At 48.0% G+C, this 21,749-nt stretch overlaps 1 pseudogene; it reads left to right on the top strand.

Annotated features, from left to right (window-relative positions):
- Positions 1-14,678, top strand: part of LOC139832766 (uncharacterized) — a 29,506-nt pseudogene extending 14,828 nt beyond the window's left edge.
- The last annotated feature ends 7,071 nt before the right edge of the window (positions 14,679-21,749 follow it).

The following is a 21,749-nucleotide window of genomic DNA, read 5'->3' as shown; positions in this document are numbered from 1 at the left end:
CCCGACATCTCAGTTGATGGGGACACTACGGGAGTCCTATGACATCTCTATATCTTTGTTGAAGAAGATACTTCAAAAGATAAACTACGACATCTCTATATCTTTATTGAAGAAGAGTTCCTCTACATGAAACACTAGGAAGGGGGTAACCCAATTTGTTTTTCCTCCTCGACCATCTCCATATGGTCGACACAATATTTCCCGTACCCTTCCGGTACTTCAACCAAGTTCTTTCTGTTCTTTTGCCAAACCTATTTATAAACAAAAACTCATCAGTGCTAAGCAACAGCCATTTCAACCGTCCATGACCGCGGATACGGCTATTCGAATAGATTTGACTCTGCAGAGTTTGCACACTTTCCCCACAAGATCCGCGAGTCTATCATGTGGGCATCATCCCTGCATATCAACTATGCCATGATAGAAACTCGGACATAACCTTTCGCTTATCTCCCCTGGCATGAGTCCTTCCCTGCGGGCTTAACCCTTCCCGGCACCCTACCAGCATACCTCCTTTTTGAGCGTATCTCCGGCGCCACGACAGAAGACCCTCAGTAATCGTCCGGCTATAGACAACTACAGTGTATTGCCTCCTTAGAGCGCAACCCGGCGTCAGAGGTCATCGTGACCCTCCTAGAGAGTTGTGAAGGTGTCTCATGCCAGCTTCAACAAACTAGGGCTAAGCCCCGTGCCCATGTTGGGGTAATGTGGTTGTGCTAGTTAATTGGCATGGGTGAATACTTAGGCGCCAACGTTTTCATAAACACAACCACTTTATCTTTTTCACCATCTTTAACAAGATCCTTTCCTTTCATAAACATCCACTCGAGTAAGTTCGACTTACCCAAGGTTTTATCAAAACTTTTACAACAAGGTAAAACCTTGAGGGTTTCCCAACCTAAAGTTTCATGTAAGAACTAAGATGCAACAATGGCATGATGCTAGCCATCATACCACTAAGGAGGTGATAAATAGGTGTCAAGGGGATCATGCATACTTAGGATAAGCATGCACAGGGATATCCTAAGTAGGATGATTCAACAAGGATCATGATGTTAATCATCATACCACCAAGAAGATGATAATATAGGTGGTCAAGGGGGCATACATGCTTAGGGTAAGCATGCATGTTGTCAACATAAGAGGGGAAATACTTTCAGATTTGTGGTGCTAACCCAACCAACACTAAATGAAGTAAGGGTGAACAACCATATTTGACAAAGTTCAGGTAGGTAGGCATACTCATCTCAAAATGAGAGCACACCAAGATTATGATGGTATTACCACTACACTAACAAGGGGTGTAGGGGTGAATTGGCAAGAAGGATCACATGCTTAAGGTAAGCATGTAAATCAACAAGGTAGGATGGCATAGCCATGATCATCATGACTCCAACAAATCCTAAGATAAGCCTATGGTACAACCAAGAAGATCATCATGCTCAAGACAAAGCATGCATTGACAAGATAAAGAGACTAGTACACACAAGATCAAGAGACAATAGTCACCAGAAGGTGACATCAATATGAGACACAATAATCAGAGATCAATAGATGGCTTGCCTTGGTTGGCTTATTTGTCCCTAGACTTCTTCAACTCCGTCAAATAAGAACTGCAACAATATAAACAAAATCCTCGTCCGATTCCATTTCTTCTTCTTCTCCGGAATTGTTCGCATCTATCGCCGGAAAAATATAAAAGGAACACAATCAACACATTGCACCAACAAAACAACATACAACAATCAACAACGATAGCTAACCACTCCACTAAGGGCTAACATACTAAGGACTTACAGTAACTACAAAACAACTTTAAAAGAAAACCAATTTATTTTACCTTAATAAAAACATGGAAGCCTAACAAATTAGCAAATGCCTCTCCGGGTACCACCATGGCATAAACTAAATATCCCCTGGTACATAACATCATAAAGAGGACAAGTGCATTAGTTTGGCATCAAAAGCATTCACATTATATTTTCAACCATTTTTGGAAAAGTTGAAAACAGTTTTCCTAATTTACCTTGCTCACTAACACTACACCCAAAAATAGGAAGCAAGCAAGATACCACACCTTTTTAAAATCTTAAGCAAAACAATAGAACTAATGTTAAGTTGCAGAGGTTTTGTTTTGCAAGCATAAAACAGAGGTTGCCCATTTCTAATAAAAGAGTTGGTCAACGGTTTTAAAATAAACCAAAAAGTTTTAGTTCAACAATTCATGTAGCACACACATGTTATTATCAGTAACCAATATGCATGAACATAGACTAACAGTAGTTTTACTAGATGGCCAGTACTAAAACAAGACTAACCCAATTGGAATCACTCAACAAGGTTAATCCTACAATTTTAGGAATTTGCTTGAATCTGACTGTATAGAAAACAAGGATCTGTATGCCAAAAATCGTAGAAAAATCCTAAAAATATGAGGTCAGTTGCTTCTGAAAGGTATTGAAAACCTGATTCAGATGCAATTAGTTTCACTCTAAAATTCGTCTCCAAGCTGCTGGCGTAAACAGACAAAATCAGATTTGACCAAAACTTCATCTGCTTACCATTTCAATTTTAGGATAGATCTTGAATTGAAACCAACGGAAAAATGAAGCTACCGGAGATGGATTTCACCCACAGTTGAGTTTGCCCAAAAATGTTTTGTAAAACAAATTAAATCTAACAAACAGTGAATCTGTATGTTTTCAGATATTTATTTACTCAGGACAATCTGTAACGAATTTGAGGATGAAACCAACGTCCAATTGTAGATCTTTTCATTAGCTAACCGTGGAACTTTGAATCACTCGATTCGGAGATGTACACGAGTTTTGGTGGATTTTACAAGTTCGAACAGAATCTGAAACAGCAAGATTGCAGAGATTACTGAATGTTTTTGGACGAACTTTGGTCAAAGACTTCAGATCTGAGGATGGGTGAAGCTTCTCCATGCTTGGACCAACATGCACCTGCATCAAGATCCAATCTTGTGAGAGGGGAAAAGAGAAAGAGAGATGGAGTCAGCTAGGGTTAGGGGAGAAGAGAGTGAGAGGGATGCTCTCATGGTGAGGATGAGCTTGAGGGAGGAAGGAGCTGCATCATGGTGAGCTTTCCATGGCCATGGCTGACCATGGAGCTTAGGAGGAGCAGCAGCTCGTGGTGTAGGGGAGGAGGAGAGTGTGAGGGAGTGGAGGAAGGAGTGGGGAGTGAAAAGAAATGAGAGCCAAGGGGAGGAGGTGGCCGGCCAAGCCTCTTTTATAGAGGGAGGATGGTTGGCTGCCTCCTCATTGATTGGGTTGGTTGGGAGGCTGCCCATTTAGTGATTGGGTTAGGTGGGAGGCAAGGCTTGTAAGAGAAGAAAGTGAGGAGGAATGCTGGCCGAAATTGTCATGAAAACACAATGGCCGGCTCCATTCTTGTCAAGCACAAGTGAGCAATGTGAGAGATAGGCACAACATCAATGTGTTTAGACCAAGTCATGATGTTGGGTAGATAATGTCGATGAGTGACTTAGATGATGATAAGATTAGGAGTAGATACATATAGATAAAAAGAAGTGTGAGGTGATAAGTACTATAAGGATAATTGTTACCACTTTGGTTGTGACAAACATAAGATGAAAAATAGACCCAAAGGTATAGTTGAGGATTAGAAGTTTTCATTTGAATTCAAAGTTGAAAGGATTGGGATTTGACCACTATAAGGGAGTTGATCAAATGTTGGATGGGGTTGTGTGGTTTTGGTGAAGTAAAAATGAAAAGAGAGAGAGATGATAATAAACATTGGTGCCAATGTTGAGGGATAAAACACTTGATCAAATTATCAATTTGGCCAAGAGATGATGGTGATGATGGTGGTTTAGACAAGGGTAGAGCAAGGTTAAGAGAGATGGTAAGTGAAGTATCCATATACTCACAAGGATGAATATATTGACATGAATCATCAATTCATGAGGTCAAGGTGGTGATGGAAAAGAATAGAGGAGTGAGATAGGTATGATGAAATATAAGTTGTTCTTCAAATAAGAGGTCAATTGGGAGTGGTTTGAAATACTCCCTGAGTCTAGGGTTCAGTTGAAGGGAGTCCATTTGGAAGTTATCAAATGATCATCCATTTGATCAAGAATTGGAGGATGAGGGGATACAATGTGGTAGATCAGAGATGTGCATAAGATGTGCAAGAGTTGCCATTTGAAATAGAGTTCAATTGAAAGGTATAGGACACACCTCAATTGTCTAGAGACAATTGGGAATGAACCCCAGTGGAATGGAATTTGAAAATGTTGAGAGGAAACTAGTTGGAACATAGGAGTTCAAAATGTTCTACTTACTTTCTCAAGTGAAGTAGAGTTTTTTCTCAATTTTAAATAAAAAGGAGAAAACAAGAAATGGTATATGTACCATAAACAAGCCTTTTGTGAAAAGGAAAACAAAATAGAAAGTAATGTTTTAGAAATCAGTACTAGGTAGAAATGGGATGAAAAACAAAACCCATTTCAGTTCTTTGTTTTCTTTGAAGAATTATCCTGAAAAGATTTAATAAAACTAGAAGTAGTTTTGTGATCAAAACTAGAGAAGGAAAAACAATAGGGTTTTTGAGAAAGAAAACTAATTTAGGGAGGAGTGTTCTCAAGGGTAGATGGTGGCTACAAAATATACCCATCATTCCCACTCTTGGTTTTGTGAAGATTAAACTTGAATTAAAATAAACACAAGAGGTAAAAGAGGAAGAAGTGATCTGGTGCTGAAACATTGGATAGGATACCAGATCAAGTGAATATAAGAGTTGCAGGGGTAGAATGCAGATGATTCCAAGCTTTGATTCGAGGATGATTTGAGATAGATTTAGAACAGCAAGAGGAACTTCAAGATGGCACACTCATGTTGCCATAAGTAGAGAGGTTTGGTGTAGTAAGAAGGAAAACAATTTTTCCTAAGCCACACATGTGTTTTATTAGGTGAGTTGTTTGTTTCACCACTAGGGGTGTTGTTCTTTGAGGTAGCTCAAGACAAAACTCAACAAGCAAAACAAGACAATTCAGCATATCAAAGCAATTCATTTCAACAAACAAATCCAGGCAATTCATCCTAACAGAAGATCAAGGTAATTCATCTAATTAGTCTTGAAGAAAAAGTTTTTGTTCCCCCTGATTTTTGCACTCAGGACAACTAAACAAGGTTGCAAAAGTTGGGGTGTGACACATCTATGTCATCATCATCATCTCCATCGTTGCCATCAAGTGGCGCCATGTCCTGGACCTTAGGTGGTGGCGGTTGCGATGCCGCCACTTGGCGTACCTTGCGTCTGGTCGACGGTCGTTGCGGTAGCGCTCCCAACAGCTGTTGGTGGCGTGTGGTGGTGGCGGCGGCGGTCGCCGGTTCCTTCCGGGTGGCGGCGGCGACCGCCGGTTCCTTCAGGGTAGTGGGGGCGGTGGCGACCGCCGTTTCCTTAAGGGTGTCGTCGGCGCGGGCGATCTTGGGCCGGATGATAGGGGAGGTGGCGCCGGTGCTCTTCCTCCTAGCACTCGGAAACCCCCCCCCCCCCCGACGAATCTGGTTCTTCGGCCATGTCATAATCCATGAGGTGCAATCCCCAAGGGTCAAAACGTCGCCCTCGTATATGCCCGGAGGTTGATAGGGGGGATGATGTAGTTGTACTCCGGCACTACCAGTGCCAACTTGACCTTCACCACGTCTTCCGCTATTCTAGCATTGTGCATAACGCGGGTGGCCATGACAGTGCCGCTAGCAACTTCCATCAACTTGCCGCCGGGCTCCACCGCATGCAGGAGTATGCAAGGTTCGTCCTGAGTCAGGGGCGCCATGTTGGGCATCATGAGATGGCAGTCACGAGAAAGGCATATATAGTTAAAGAAGATGACGCGGAGGACTAACTAATGAGTTTACCTTCTTGATGGCGTCGATCTCGGCTACTATCGATACAAGGGCGTCGGTGCCGGGTGCATTATCAAGCACCGCCACCCTATCAGCTTCCACGGTTGGGGGCGTCGATGCGACCAGTTGGAGCTGCGGCGTCGGGTGGAGTGGCGGCGTCGGGTGGAGCGGCGGCGTCGGGTGGAGCGGTGGCGTCGGTGACACGTGGAAGCTTGAGTTGCTGCCGCTGATGCTGGGCACATGTATCGGCCCCACTTGACCTCCCGCATTCCAAGCAGCTAACCCCTCCATCAACCCAGGGGGGATGATCTGCCGGATCTTCTCGTCCAATAACTTGTTCATCAGCTCGGTGTTCTCCACAGGCTTTTCGGCCACCAGCTTCTTTAGTGACTCCACCTTCTTCTTCAGCTCCTGAACCTCGTATTTATCCTTAGCCGATGACCTCCTCTCCAGCTTTCTCGTCTTGGCATCCGATCCGTAGTACTTGGATAGATTCATACTTGTGCCAAAGCCGGACACACGGCCACCCGACGTCGGCGGCTTGTCCAGGCCCCTGTTCTTGTATTTGTTCGTCGCCCCGTTGAAAGGCGTGTCCCACGGTTTCGTCGACCCCTAGGACGACGGGCCAGCCGTACAACTAGCCTTCAACTCATCCTCCTTCAGACAAAGGAACTTAAGGTTAGCCCATTTGGCTTCATTGCCTAATAAGATCAGCGCAATAATATAGATTATCCTTACCAGGTACTGTTCGAAATCCTTCACGTCTTTGTAATCTGTAATAAATTCCCCCATCTTCCAGTCTAAGTAGTAGCGGGACCGGACAAAGTTCCTAGCCTGTACATCCTCGATTTTTAGCCAGGGGTTTTCTTTCCCCAGACGTACCATCTCAGCATCCTCCTTGTCCCAAGTGGGCTGTTTTCCTCGGTAACCGCCGCTTCCGCAATGGTGGGTCCCTAAGTTCAATTCCCGCATTTTCTTCCCCCAGGCGGTCCATTTTTTAACATTGTCAGTCTCTAAGTACGACTTGAGTGCATTAAAGTCTTCTATGGAGAGCGATAGGTCTTTGCTACTTATCTTCTCCCAGCTTTCACCGGCCTCGATCTTTTTCTTCAGTCGGTTCTTCCAGCTGCTCAAGGCGGTGCTCATCTTCGTGAGAGCTAAAGAGTCCACCTTCTTATTGAACGGCTCCGGGAACGTGTATCGTTGGTGAAGCTTCTGGAGGAGGGATTCGGCCAAAGCCGCGTTGTCCTCGCTTCTGATGTCCTTAGTTAGGATCGGCACGGTTTCACGGACGATGCACCCTAGTTGCATGCTGTACCCTCTGGCAACCCACGAAGGCTCCAAGGGTAGGCCACTTTCGGAGACTACCGTGACAGCATCGGTGACGTTGGCGAGCACTTGCGGTCTCCGATCCCTCCTTGGCCTCCTCGCCGTCCTCTTCTTCTTACCCTCCTGAGGGTTGCTGCCGCTATCACCTTCCGTGCGGTTGGCCGCGGTCTCTTCACCGGTCTCTTCACCGGTCTCTTCAGCGGTCTCGGCGGCATCGTCCCAGGTCTCGTCCTCATCGCCGGTGTCAGTGGCGGCCCCCCGGCCCTCTCCCTCATCGCCGGTGTCGGCGGCGGCCCCCCGGCCCTCTCCCTCGGAGGCGGTGTCCCGGCCCTCTTCCTCATCGCCGGTCGACTCGGCGGCGGTCTTCCGGCGCCGCTCTCCATCGTAGTCCACCCAGAAGTCCTGGTTTGCCTCTCTCGCGTCTTCGTTCTGGCTCCTAGGCTTAGAAGTGCTGCCCGACATGTTTATTTGCACTTCATTAAAAAGAGGCAAAAAGTTAGTACAAAAGTAAACCAAAAAATTCAAAATTTCGGCATGAACTTTGCTAATTTTTCTACATAGGAGTGCCCATTTCTCAACCGAAACGGAAGTTAATCAACGCTTCGGGAGAAATGGGCAACTCAATGAAATCCCTACAAAAATAGATTCATACACACATTCATCATCATATATACAAAATAGTATCCAGATTCATCATCACCATATTTCTGCAACTATGAAATCAACATACTACTAGTACATCAAAACCTGGAGCATAAGTCCAAAATCTAGATCATACTAATAGCCACTAATTAACATGACCTCTTTCATAATCCAAAACCTGGAGCATCTGCCCATATACTGCTAGCACTATAGCAGTTTGTCAAAACCTGGATCATATATTATCAAAACCTGGAGCATATACTATCAAAACCTGTAGTTCAAATACATGGCAGATTACAGAATGATATGTTAAGTAGGATAAGGCAAACAAAAAAGCTACAGCTCATACAACTGTTAGCATATTTGGTACATTAGAACTTGTCTTTATTTCCAGTGAATGTGTCCAACTGTTAGTATATTTGGTACATTAGAACTTGCCATTTTTTAACTACTGCAAAATCATACAGGCATGTGATCAGGGATAAGATAGTCCATGCATTTGGAGGCATAGGTGATATTTAAGTAAGAGCAGATTATATCACTAAATTGTTAGCCACTGCATATTATATCATTGTTAGCCACTGCATATTGTGTACTGCATATTATATCATTGTTCTCTATTTGCCTATGTATACCGTGGAAAATACCTTAGTTCCCATTTGTTTGCAACAAGCATAATCAGACAATTTCTTCTAAATGTTGGTATATGTTGGAAGCATACAAGTAGAAAACAATAAGATGGTTCAAATGTTAGCAGTTGAGTAAACCATGTATGTATTGAGAAGAATCCCCAGTATACAACAAGCATCCCCAGTATAACAATGTATGTATTGAGAAGAATCCCCAGTATACAGAGTAAAATACACATCATGGTTCAAATGCAACAAGCATAATCAGACAATTTCTTCTAAATTTATAACAAATGTATGTATTGACAAGAATCCCCAGTATACAGAGTAAAATACACATCATTATTGCGCAGTAGCTGAGTAAACCATCTCTGTACACTCGGAATCATCCACGAGTTATTCGTCTTTGAATCTAGAACAGGCGAGCAAAATTAACCTAGCTAGGTGGAGCATCAGGGGAAGAAAGGGGAAGAACCAGATAAGAAGAAGAAGTGGAGGTTCGGGAGGGGCCTTACCAGCGAACACGGCGAGCGCGGGTGCGGACGGCGGGCGCGGGCTCCTCCACGGATGGCGGTGGTGGTCCTCCTCCTCATCGGCTCGAGCAGTTGATGTGGCGGTAACATTCTCCTCCTCCTCCTCCTCGGTAGCGGTGGCGGCGGGGCGTTCTCCTCTTCTTCCTCCTCGGTGGCGGGGCGTTCTCCTCTTCCTCCTCCTCGATAGGCGGCGGCGCTAGGCGGTGGCGGTGGCGGTGGTTGCGAGAGGGTCGATCGTCGGCGCGACGCTAGGGTTCTAACTGCAGTGGCCGGGGAAGAATGGAAGAGAAGGGGAGGGCCGAACCGTTCTAAGCCTAAGTCCACAAATTCTGTGGCGCACCAGGTACTAGCTGCGCCACAGAATTAAGGAATTCTGTGGCGCATGAGCTCAGTCATGCGCCACAGAATTTCTTAATTCTATGGCGCACCCAGTACCTGGTGCGCCACAGAATTTGTGGACTTAATACACAAATAGAGCTGATGCTGTGTTCTGTCAGAAACACATCATTAGCCCAGTGGTTGCGCCCACTGTTAGTCTTTGGTAGCCCAGGTTCGAACCCTGGCTGCCCAAACATTTTTTTAAAATATTTTTCTTCCATTTTCAAGAAAGAATACAACATTTAATAGTTAGTAGAGATTATCAATTATAAATTATTTGTCTCACACACATATGTTCTTGTCTCTCTCACACACACATGCATGTACTTGTCACACACACACGCACACACATGTGCATAGACCAAAAAAAGATCTTCTTCATCCCGACTCCGAGCTCTAGCGTCTCTTCGCAATCTTCTTGCCCTTTCTGTTGTTGGCGGTTGAATGCTTTATGCCGGCCACATTGAGATTTCTTCGCGTGAACAGACAACCTTTAGAGGGTAGGGAGGTCTTCCTTCTTACTTTACTAGTAGTAGGCATGTCGAAGTGCTTGTCGAATTCCTCCTCGATCTTCGGGTCACTGTTCTTGTCCAAGTCTTCCTCGTTGGCGTCTCCTTGCATTCCTATGATGCTCCTCTTGCCCCTCCTCACGACAACATGGCTAGGCCTCGACGGATCGGTGATGAAGAAGCATTGGTCAACTTGGCTACCGAGTACCCATGGCTCAATTTTCGCGGATGCGTTCTTCGATTTGGCATCGGGTATAACCATGGTGGTGAAATATCGGCCTTCTTTTTCGACCTTCTTGGCCCATCTCACACGAAACATTGGCACCGTCTCTCCACGGTAATTGAGCTCCCATATCTCCTCGATCCTTCCAAAAAATCTTTCCTTGACATTAGTCTCGTCATCGGCGTATGATAGCATAGTTACTCCTGAGTTTTGATTTTCACTATTTCTGTCCTTTTCCTCGGTGTAGAATCTGTAACCGTTGATGTCGTACCCCTGATAGGTCCTTACGTTATGCCCGGGGCCCTGTGATAAGGTGTATATGAGTTTTTCATCTTCGGTAGAAGGTCTTTTTCTATGTGTTTGAAGCATTTGAGTTTGCTTCAACCAACGCGTGAAGCTAGAGTTGTGGTCTTTGGTTACGTTTTCCATCTTCCTCGGCCGGCCCATATCGATGTAATTTTGCTCGATCATGCTTTTCTGCTCTTGCACCAAAGGTTCGATCAATTTTAAGTGTTGTAGCGCGACCCGATGAGCCCTTTCAAAGTCGTCGCGTCGATTGACAATGCCGACATGGACTGAGCGGTACCCCTCGCGGTGACCAACTCCAGCGAGCCTGCAGAGGTGCGTCCTGGGGGGTAGACCAACATGATCCTCATCGTCCTCGGTGCTTAGATAATTCTGGCAGAAGGAGATGCACTCATAGGTTAGAAACCCCTTTTCCATGCTTGCGTCTGGACGGGCCCTGTTGCGAACGTATCCTTTCATGACACAGTTCTGCCTTTCGAAAGCCATCATGTTGTGGAGGAACGTCGGGCCGAGCTGCCTGATGTCATCAACGACATGGAGAAGGAGATGGACGCATATATCATAGAATGCGGACAGGAAGTAAATCTCGAGCTCACATAGTATCACCGCGATCTCATCCTGTAGCATCTTGAGCTGCCTCACGCCGATCGACTTCTTGGTGATAACGTCAAAAAAGTTGCAAAGGCCAAACAGTGTATCACGGACGTGCTCGTCCATTATCCCTTGGATCGCAAAGGGAAGTATCTGCGTCATGACCACGTGGCAATCGTGAGACTTCATCCCGGTGAACCTCTTCTTCGCTACGTCCAGATATCTGCTTATATTCCCCGAGTAACCGTGAGGAACTTTCACTCCTAGGAGGCACCTGAAAAACTGCTCGAGCTCCTCCGGACTCGTTGTGAAGCAGGTAGCGGGAAGCAGCACCACGTTCTTCTTAGCCCTTTTGCGGAGACATTGAGTCCCTTCTGTCTGATCATCATCATCATCGTCGTCGTTGTCATCATCAGTATCGGGGGCTTGAAGATCTTTCCTAATGCCAAAATGTTTCAGATCGTATCTTGCTTTCGGTCCATCCTTGGACTTTTCTGAGTTGCAAAGAGTGCCAAGCAGACTCTCGGTAACGTTCTTCGTAATGTGCATGACACCGAGGCTGTGGGGCGTGTGGAGGACCTTCCAGTACTCCAAGTCGGGGAAAACAGACCTCGCTTTCCATACACCGAGCAGCGGCTCTGGCTTCGGTCGCTTCTTTCCCGGCGCTGGGCACTCCTTCCAATTTTTCAGAAGATCATCGATTTCTGCGCCGCTCCTCGGGCGCGGGGGTCCATCGGGCTCATCTTTACCATTGAAAAGATCACCGCATTTTCTCCACGGGTGATCCAAGCGAAGCCACCTTCGAGCACCTGGGTACACGGTTTTCGAGGACCCGGGATCCCTTGGTAGCTGTAGATGCGGGGTCTCGTCCATGCACTTCACACAGCCGCAGAATCCGTGGCCAACCTGGGCAGATACATATGCGTAACCAGGATAGTCCGTGACCGTCGTGATCAACGCGGCTCTCATATCGAAATAAGTTCTAGTGTAGGCATCCCACGTACGGGGTGGCGTCTTCCACAACGTGTCTAACTCCTGTTTCAGCAGCCCGAGATACAAATGCATGTCGACACCTGGTTGTTTCGGCCCCTGAATGAGAATACTCAGGTGTATGTACCTTTGTTTGGTGCACAGCCATGGGGGTAGGTTGTAAGGCCATACAAACACAGGCTAGGTGCTATGCGTGCTAATCTGGTTGCCGAACGGATTGAGTCCATCGGTGCTCATACCCAGCCTGATGTTCCTTGCGTCGCCCCCGAACCTAGGGAAGGCGATGTCCAATGCTTCCCACTGGCCAGCGTCTGAAGGGTGTGTCAGCATATAGCCCATCTTCGGATCTTCTTCGGGCTTCTCCCTTTCCGCGTGCCATTGCATGAGCTTTGCTTCCTTAGGGTCCACGAAATACCGCTTCAGACGGGGAGTGATAGGAAAGTACCATACCACTTTTCGAGGTACCTTCTTGTTCCCAACCTTGTACCGTCCGTGGCCGCACACCAGACATGTGGTTCTGTCCTTGTACTCGCCCTGATAAATCACGCAATCATTGATGCAGGCGTGGTATTTTTCGTGCGGTAGGTCAAGAGGGCACACGACTTTCTTGGCCTCCTCGGTACTACTTGGCAATGTGTTCCCCTCCGGGAGACGATCGTGCCAGAATTTCAAGTTCTTGCTGAAGCTGGAATCGGTCCACTTGTTCTGCATCTTCATCTGCAGATAATCAAGCGTTACATGCAAGCGCGTATCCTGCGGATGGCACCCAGGAAAGATCGGAGTCATCCCGTCTTTCTCCATTTGCGACAGCTTGGCTCTCTCTCTGGCTGCAGCTCTGTCGTTGCTCGTCTCCTGGAGGAGCAGATCTTGAACATGAGAGTCCCGCAAGGCCGAAATTAGCGGGGTCGCGCCGGAATCTTCTTCTTCATCATGATGATCTTCTCCGCCGGCATCTTCTTCTTCATGATGATCTTCTCCGCCGACTTCTTCTTCATGATGATAGTCTCCGCCGACATGTGGTGCTTCATCGTCTCGCTCGCCATGGTCTTCATGCGCACCATTTGATGGGGCCGGCTGCGCCTGGTTGTCTTGCATGAAACCACGCCTCAGCAAGTGCTCCTCTAGTTGTCCGGAATCAGGGTTGATCCATCGCTCGAGTTTGCATGATCGACACGGACATCTTATCTGGCGCCTATTGTTCCGAATCATGTCCTCCTTCGCGTCTATCTTGTATCTAGAGATTCGAGCGGAACTCATCGAGACGACCATGCTTGCCTACCAATGGTATACATAGAACAGGAAATTAGAACCGCAACACATGCACACACATGCATGGGCCGTACCTCTCCTAAAGGTATACATGGAGCGGAAAAATTCGGCATGACCTCTCCTAAAGTTAGGACGTATGGGTAGTGCAAAAATTTGCCGAAACGGAAATGAATCAACGTTTCGGCAAACATCCATGCACCCACACCGGCACACACACAAGCGCATCACCTACAACAAGCATCCATACACACCGACGGCCACACAAGATCGACATGCATATGCATGTCTCCTCCAACTACTCACCTTGTAGATTCGATACCGAGACGAGACCACGATCGATGAGTTGGAGAGGATGAGAGAGTATGGAGAGCCTTCTCCTCAACACCTATTATGTATCAACCAAAGTAAGTGCAATAAGTACCCAAGCAAGTGAAAAGTATGGCCAAAATGGGATGAGAGAGAAGGGGGGGACGAGCTAGATGGAGGAGGAAGAAGAATGGCTTGGGTAGTGTGGTAGGTGGGAGGTTGGCACCTTTGTAGATCTGGTTCGCTAATTTTGTGGCGCACCGGAGCCAGTGCGCCACAGAATACCTTATTTCTATGGCGCACCATTGCCAGTGCGCCACATAATACCTTATTTTTGTGGCGCACCAAGTGCAGTGCGCCACAGAATATGTTATTTCTGTGGCGCACCGAGGCCAGTGCGCCACAGAATTAGTGAAACCAATGATTGGGGGTGGCAGCGTGTGGACCCCACCTTATTTCTGTGGCGCATGGAACTACGGTGCGCCACAAAAGTAAGCTATTTTTGTGGCGCACCACGCCAGGTGCGCCACAGAAACTGTTTCTGTGGCGCATATGTAGCTGGTGCGCCACAGAAATAAGATCTCATCTATAAGGCTTTTCCTACTAGTGACGCCGAGGTCCTGAAGGGGCTCAAGACAAGGAGCTTCCAGAAGAAGCTGAAGGTATGTGGCAAAGGATGGCTGGACGCCCTCGAAGGGGTGCTCTGGTCAATCCGCACCATAGCCACGAAGCCAACTGGGGAGACTCCTTTCTTCCTCATCTACGGCGCAGAAGCGGTCATCCCCATCGAGCTCAAGCACGGCTCTCCAAGAGTCCTCGCCTTCAACGAGACTCAACAAGACGAGCTACGGCAGGACGACCTCACTCTCCTGGAGGAGGTTCGACACTGGGTCGCCGTCCGCGCGGCTCAGTACCAGCAAGCTCTGCGTCGCTACCACAGCTGCAACATTCGTGTCCGCACGCTCGAGGTAGGCGACCTTGTGCTGCGACGCGTACTCTCTCGAGAAGGCCTCCACAAGCTCTCGCCGATGTGGGACGGCCCATTCAGGGTCGCTCATGTCTCAAGGCCGGGAGTACACTAGTGGAAAATAGGGCTTCCGTGGGAGCCATTTGTCGCGGGCGCGCCTGCACCCGCGACAAATGGGGTGGCCACGTCGCTCCGAAGCCGGCAGAGGCTTTTGTCGCGGCCTTTTGTCGCGGGCCGTATTACGACCCGCGACAAAAGGGGTCGGCACCCCTTTTGTCGCGGGTCGTAATACGGCCCGCGACAAAAGGCCATGCCTATATATAGACACGCAGCCAGCCCCCCCCCACCTCATTTTTTCCTTGGTGGTGAAGGTGGAGGTGTATGCTAGCTCATTTTTTCTACATGTGCACAAGAGGTGTTTGATGGAATGCTTGTGAGAGGGATGCCACTTGATTTTATTTGATAAGATTTCTCCTCTTTTTGATCCTAAAAGGTTAGCAACTATTTTCTCGACTATATATATGCATAGTCCGTACAATACTAATTTTAGCAAGGTGATTGCATCCGATACATATATAATTGTACTTATGATGCAGATGAGTCATCCATGGATGTACGGTAACCGATGTGCTCCCGCTTTCAGAGAGGGCGTGAATTCTTTCCTGCTTGTGGCCGAGGCCAACAAGTCGGAGCAAGGTTTTATGTGCTGTCCATGTCTAAAATGTAAGAACGAGAAGGATTACTCTTGCTCAAGAGACATTAAGAGCCACCTGCTTCGGTTTGGATTCATGTCCAGCTATAATGTTTGGACCAAGCACGGAGAAGAAGGGGTTATGATGGAAGACGGCGATGAAGAAGAAGATAATGATGACCAATACCGATCTATGTTCTCTGAATGCGATGATACCGCAATGGACGACAATGAAGAAGAAGGAGGTGAAGAACAGGCATCAGATGATCCTGTTGATGATGATCTTCGTCGGGCCATTTCTGATGCAAGAAGAGACTGTGGCACGGATAAGGAGAGGTTGCGATTCGACAAGATGTTAGAGGACCACCACAAATTGTTGTACCCAGGTTGTGAAGATGGGCAGAGAAAGCTGGGTAGCATATTGGAATTGCTGAAATGGAAGGCGAGAGGTCGGTGTGGTGACTCGGGATTTGAGAAATTGATGATAATATTAAAGAAGCTGTTTCCAAGAAATAATGAATTGCCCGTCAAGACATATGAAGCAAAGAAGCTTGTCTGCCCTCTAGGATTAGATGTGCAGAAGATACATGCATGCATTAATGACTGTATCCTCTACCGCGGTGAGAAGTACGAGAATTTGAATAAATGTCCGATATGTGGTGCATTGCGGTATAAGATCAGAAAAGATGACCCTGGTGATGTTGAGGGCGAGCCACCCAGGAAGAGGGTTCCTGCGAAGGTGATGTGGTATGCTCCAATAATACCACGGTTGAAACGTTTGTTCAGAAACAAAGAGCATGCCAAGTTGTTGCGATGGCACATGGAAGAACGTAAGAAAGACGCGATGTTGAGGCACCCCGCTGATGGTCGGCAGTGGAGGAACATCGGGAGAGAGTTCCCGGATTTTGCAGGTGAGGCAAGGAACTTATACTTTGGTCTAAGTACGGATGGCATGAATCCTTTTGGGGAGCGAGCTGCAACACAAAGACCTGGCCCGTGACTTTATGTATCTACAACCTTCCTCCTTGGTTGTGCATGAAGCGGAAGTTCATTATGATGCCAGTGCTTATCCAAGGCCCAAAGCAACCCGGCAACGACATTGATGTGTACCTAAGGCCATTAGTTGATGAACTTTTGGAGTTGTGGGCCAAACCAGGTGTACGTGTGTGGGATGAGCACACCGAGCAAGAATTTGACCTACGAGCGTTGCAATTCGTAACCATCAATGATTGGCCTGCTCTTAGTAACATTTCAGGACAGACGAACAAAGGATACAACGCATGCACACACTGTTTAGATGAGACTGAAGGTAAATATTTGGGAAAAAGCAAAAAAGTTGTTTACCCGTACAATCGCCGTTTCCTTCCGCGCAAGCATCCCTTAAGGAAAAAAGGCAAGCATTTCGATGGCGAGGCAGACAACCGTCCGAAACCTGTCCCCCGTAGTGGTGGTGATATATTTGACATGGTCAAGGATTTAAATGTTATCTTTGGAAAGGGTCCAGCGGTCGCACCTGTTCCGAAAGACGTTGACGGACACGCGCCCATGTGGAAGAAGAAATCTATTTTTTGGGAGCTAGAATATTGGAAAGTCTTGGAAGTCCGCTCTGCAATCGACGTGATGCACCTGACCAAGAATCTTTGTGTGAATATTCTAGGTTTTCTGGGCGTGTATGGGAAGACAAAAGATACACCAGAAGCACGGGAGGATCAGAAACAACATAAAGGACGAAACGGCAATCATCCAGGGAAGTTTGAAGGGCCTGGCAGCTACGCTCTTACCAAACAAGAGAAGGAGATCTTTTTTGAAGCCCTATTCAGTATCAAGGTTCCGTCTGGTTTCTCGTCGAATATAAAGGGAATAGTAAATATGAAGGAGAAAAAATTCCAGAACCTAAAGTCCCATGACTGCCACGTGCTTATGACACAATTGCTTCCGGTTGCATTGAGGGGACTTCTACCAGAAAATGTTCGACTAGCCATTGTGAAGATATGTGCATTCCTCAACGCAATTTCTCAGAAGGTAATGGATCCAGAAACTTTGTCAGGATTACAGGAAGATGTGGTCGAATGTCTTGTCAGCTTCGAGTTGTTGTTCCCACCATCCTTCTTCAATATTATGACGCACCTCCTCGTTCACCTAGTTGAAGAGATTAGAATTCTCGGTCCTGTATTTCTACACAATATGTTCCCCTTCGAGAGGTTCATGGGAGTATTAAAGAAATATGTTCATAACCGAGCTAGGCCGGAAGGAAGTATCTCAAAGGGCTACGGAACTGAGGAGGTCATTGAGTTTTGTGTTGACTTTCTTCCTGACCTTAAGCCGATTGGTGTTCCTGAATCTCGGTATGAGGGGAGGCTGACTGGAAAAGGCACACTAGGAAGGAAAGCAACGGTGTGCAGGGACAAGATTTCTTTCAATCAAGCACACTACACAGTTCTATACAATTCCAGCTTGGTGGCTCCGTACATCGAGAAACACAAGAATGTTTTACGAGAAATAAACCCAGGCCAGCCCGAGTCCTTGATTACACGTCAACACATGAATACCTTCGGCAGTTGGTTGCAAAGACATCTCATCTTTTCCATCGAAGCGGACACCACTGTTGTAGAGCAGCTGTACTTGTTGGCCAGGTTACCATCTTCAAACATATGTACATTCCAAGGGTACGAGATAAATGGGAATACATTTTACACGATCGACCAAGATAAAAAGAGCACCAACCAAAACAGTGGTGTCCGCTTCGATGCAAAAGACGAGAATGGGCAAACCACCACATATTATGGATACATAGAGGAGATATGGGAACTTGACTATGGACCCACTTTTAAGGTCCCTTTGTTTCGGTGCAAATGGGTAAAGCTCAGCGGTGTACATATAGACGATAAGTACGGTATGACAACAGTGGATCCCAACAATCTTGCGTACATGGACGAGCCATTTGTCCTAGCCAACGAGGTGGCTCAAGTTTTCTACGTGAAGGACATGTCTAGCAAATCGAGAAAAAGAAATCAACAAAATAATACATCAACGGAGGAGCCAAAGCGCCACATAGTTCTTTCTGGGAAAAGAAACATAGTGGGAGTGGATGACAAGACAGACATGTCAGAAGATTATAATAAGTTTAAAGAAATTCCGCCCTTCACGGTGAAAATTGACCCAAGCATTTTGCTAAATGATGAAAATTCTCCATGGCTACGGCGTAGAAGATCACAATAGTAGATGGCGATGTAAGAATGTATTCCCAAGACAATCTCTACATTTATGTAATAATAAGAACCCTTTCCCCAACACTGTTAGAGGAGACGGAGTCTTTCACGGGCTTGCAGGGAAATTTTTCCGAGGAGCAGCTTCCGAAGATGCCGTAGGGCGTGTGCACCAACGACATCTTCGAGAAGCTGCGCCACGGGAGATTTCCCAACCCTTTCCTTCATCCATGTGAATGAAACTGTGTTTGGCTTGTTGATCTGCTTGGCAAGGCGTATCGATGCTCCTTTTATAGGCACGGCACCGCTTCTACTTTGTATTGTTCCTTCGACAGGGCGTCGTGCGCTACATGCTTTATCTCATCGAGCAGTGCGTCCACCCACGCGTCCTTATCCTGCCGACATCTTTAGTCCCGGTTGCACCCACCAACCGTGACAAAAGGTTACCGACACATCCTTATCCTGCCGACAGCTTTAGTCCCGGTTGCACCCACCAGCCGTGACAAAAGGTTACCCGCACATCATCCCCCCAGATAAGGCCCTCCTAGATAAGCCTCCCCCAGTCTTTTGTCCCGGTTGGAGCCTCCACCCGGGATGAAAGTTTCGCGCGCCACTTCGTTCCCGCCTATTTTCTTCCCGCATTCCCGCCATTTTTCCACTATATATATGTAGGCTTGGACTCATATCTGCAAACCTCATCACTCTCTCCCATGGCTTCCACCGTATGTCTAACACCCCGGGAGGCGGAGGCGCTTTGCGCCTCGAACTACCCCTGCCCGCCCGGCTACCGCGTCCCGACCGGCTGGTTGCTGAGCGTCGGAGGCGTACCGGTCCCTCCTATCCCTGTAGGTGTGCCACGCGAGATGGCCATCACGAACCACTACTATTTCGAGCTCACGCCTGAGCAGCGGAGGAATCCCCAGTGGCATCCCGACTACAGCCCGACTTGGGACAACTTCTTCATCAATCGGCGTGAGAGGGCGGTTGCCAGGTACGAGGAGGACGGCCCGCCTCCTTCGAACTTCAACGAGGCCGGCCGTCGGATGTGGTGGCGCGGCCGGACTCTCCAGAGCGTCATGGCCTATCGTGGCCCCCGCCTGCGCTACCCTCAATCCCAGCCCACGCGTGCTCACCCGCCGAGGTTCGACAACCGCGACCCCGATGCTAGCGACGATGACGTCGGCGACTATGATGACTACAGTGGCGACTATTATAGGGCTAGGCACGACTATGATTGAATGGCTGCAACATTCGAATCTGGCCATGTATCTTAATTTTCAGTTGAGCTCTGTACTTTAATTTCAGTTCAATCGTAATAAATTTCGTGTCAACCACTTTATTGAACAAAAACAACCGACAACGACTTTATAAACTAAAATTAAACTAATAGAACCGACAACGACTTAATTGAAAGTACAATAAAATAGATAAATTACTAGTCTAGTCTCTACTCGTCGTCGGAGGTTGTCTCCGTCCAAATGTCATCCCACCGAGGGTCATTTTCGGTCCAAGTTGTATTCGGGTTCTCGAGCTCGAAGGTGGCGATGGCCCGACGGTGGCGCCTGTTGGACCTGCGTTGTGCCCTAAGGTTAGCGAAGAACGCGTCGGTGTTGTCGACGTCGTTGGGGAAATGCGCCCTCCACTGGCGCATCAACTGCTCGTCGTGCTCGGCGATGGCGATCCTGCGCTGCACCTGGCGGTGCCGGCGACGGTCCTCGTCGTCGACGAGGCACGGCGGTGGCGCGAGGAACTCCGCCTCCTCTAGCGATTCAACATCCGGGAAGTTCATGTCGCGCCGTGGCCGCCGAAAACGCCACGCCGCCGCGTCATAAGCGCGCGCCGCCAGCTCCGGCGTGTTGTACGTGCCGAGGGTGAGGCGGAAGCCACCGGCGCGTATCTCGGCGTAGAACCTACCGCTCGGACGCACTCGAACGCCACGGAAACCGGACGCCCCTCGACGACGTGGAGGCATCCCAGAGATGAATGAGCGGAGGCGGTGGCGACGTGTGGCTGCGCGCGCACGCGGCGCTCTATATAGCGCACGCGGGGCATGACACGTGTAAGCCACGGCTACACACGTCGCACGCGGGGCATGGCACGTGTAAGTTACGGCTACACACGTCGCACGCGGGGCATGACACGTGTAAGCCACGGCTACACACGTCGCACGCCGGCAGCGACGGGGCGACACGTGGCACGGGGAAGCGACACGTGTGGCAGGCCGGCGGTGCGTAGTAGAAAAGAAACAGAAACGGATCAAAGTTAAACGGAGCGGGGAAACCTTTGTCGGTGTCACTCCATTGGTATATGGATGTCATATTCATGTTCATTGGTTTTTGCTGATCAATTTTCATGTATAAAACATTTCTATTTGAGCTACCATTTAAAAGTTATTACAATAATAGTTTTTATGTTTTTAAAATATTTAAATAGGCTGATCCGCGTCCAACGGCTCCGGGCCGTTGGATACAAACGGCCGAAGCCGTTGGATGCACTGTGCCACGGATCAGCTCCAACCCCTTTTGTCGCGGGTGGAGGCTCAACCCGCGACAAAAGACCCACCCTTTTGTCGCGGGTGGTGGAACAACCCGCGATAAAAGGGGGGCCTTTTGTCGCGGGCCGAGCCACGACCCGCGACAAAAGGGGGTGGAGTATATAACCTCCGCGTCGCGGGCGGAGCGTCCACCCGCGACACTGGAGGCCAACCCTAATCGATTTGACGCCGCCAGGCTGCCGGATTTCACCACGCCGCCGCCGCGCCTCCCTCGAGCTCCTCCTCCGGCGCCGCCTCCCTCGAGCTCCTCCGCCGCGCCTCCCTCCCTCTGCCACGCGCGCTCGGGGGCCGCCGCGCCGCCTCCTCTCTGCGTCGCTCGGGGGCCGCCGCGCGCCCGCGCGCCGCCGCGCCGCCTAGCTCGAGCTCGCCTCGCCGCGCCGCCGCAGCCGCGCCTTGCCGGCCGCCTCCCTCGAGCTCGCCTCGCCGCGCGTCAGGTAGCGCCACCAGCAAGGGCGCGCAGTACCGGCGCCGGCGCCGGCCATTTTTTTTAATTTTTTAGTTATTTTTAGTTAATAGTTAATTATTTAGTATATAGTTTATGTAATTAGTTAATAGTTATTTTTAGTTAGTTTATTTAGCTACTATGTAATTAGTTAGTTAGTTAGTTTATAATTAATATAGTTTTTTAGTATAGTAAAGTTTATGTAATTAGTTAATGTAGTTTATGTAATTAGTTAGTTTGTATTTAGTTAGCTAGTATAGTTTTTTAGTATAGTTTACTAAAAAAACTAGTTA

The sequence above is a fragment of the Lolium perenne genome, chromosome 6 (assembly GCF_019359855.2).
Source record: "Lolium perenne isolate Kyuss_39 chromosome 6, Kyuss_2.0, whole genome shotgun sequence".
NCBI classification, from domain to species: domain Eukaryota; kingdom Viridiplantae; phylum Streptophyta; class Magnoliopsida; order Poales; family Poaceae; genus Lolium; species Lolium perenne.
The sequence above is the reverse complement of the archived record's forward strand: the minus strand, read 5'-3'. Positions and strand labels throughout refer to the sequence as shown.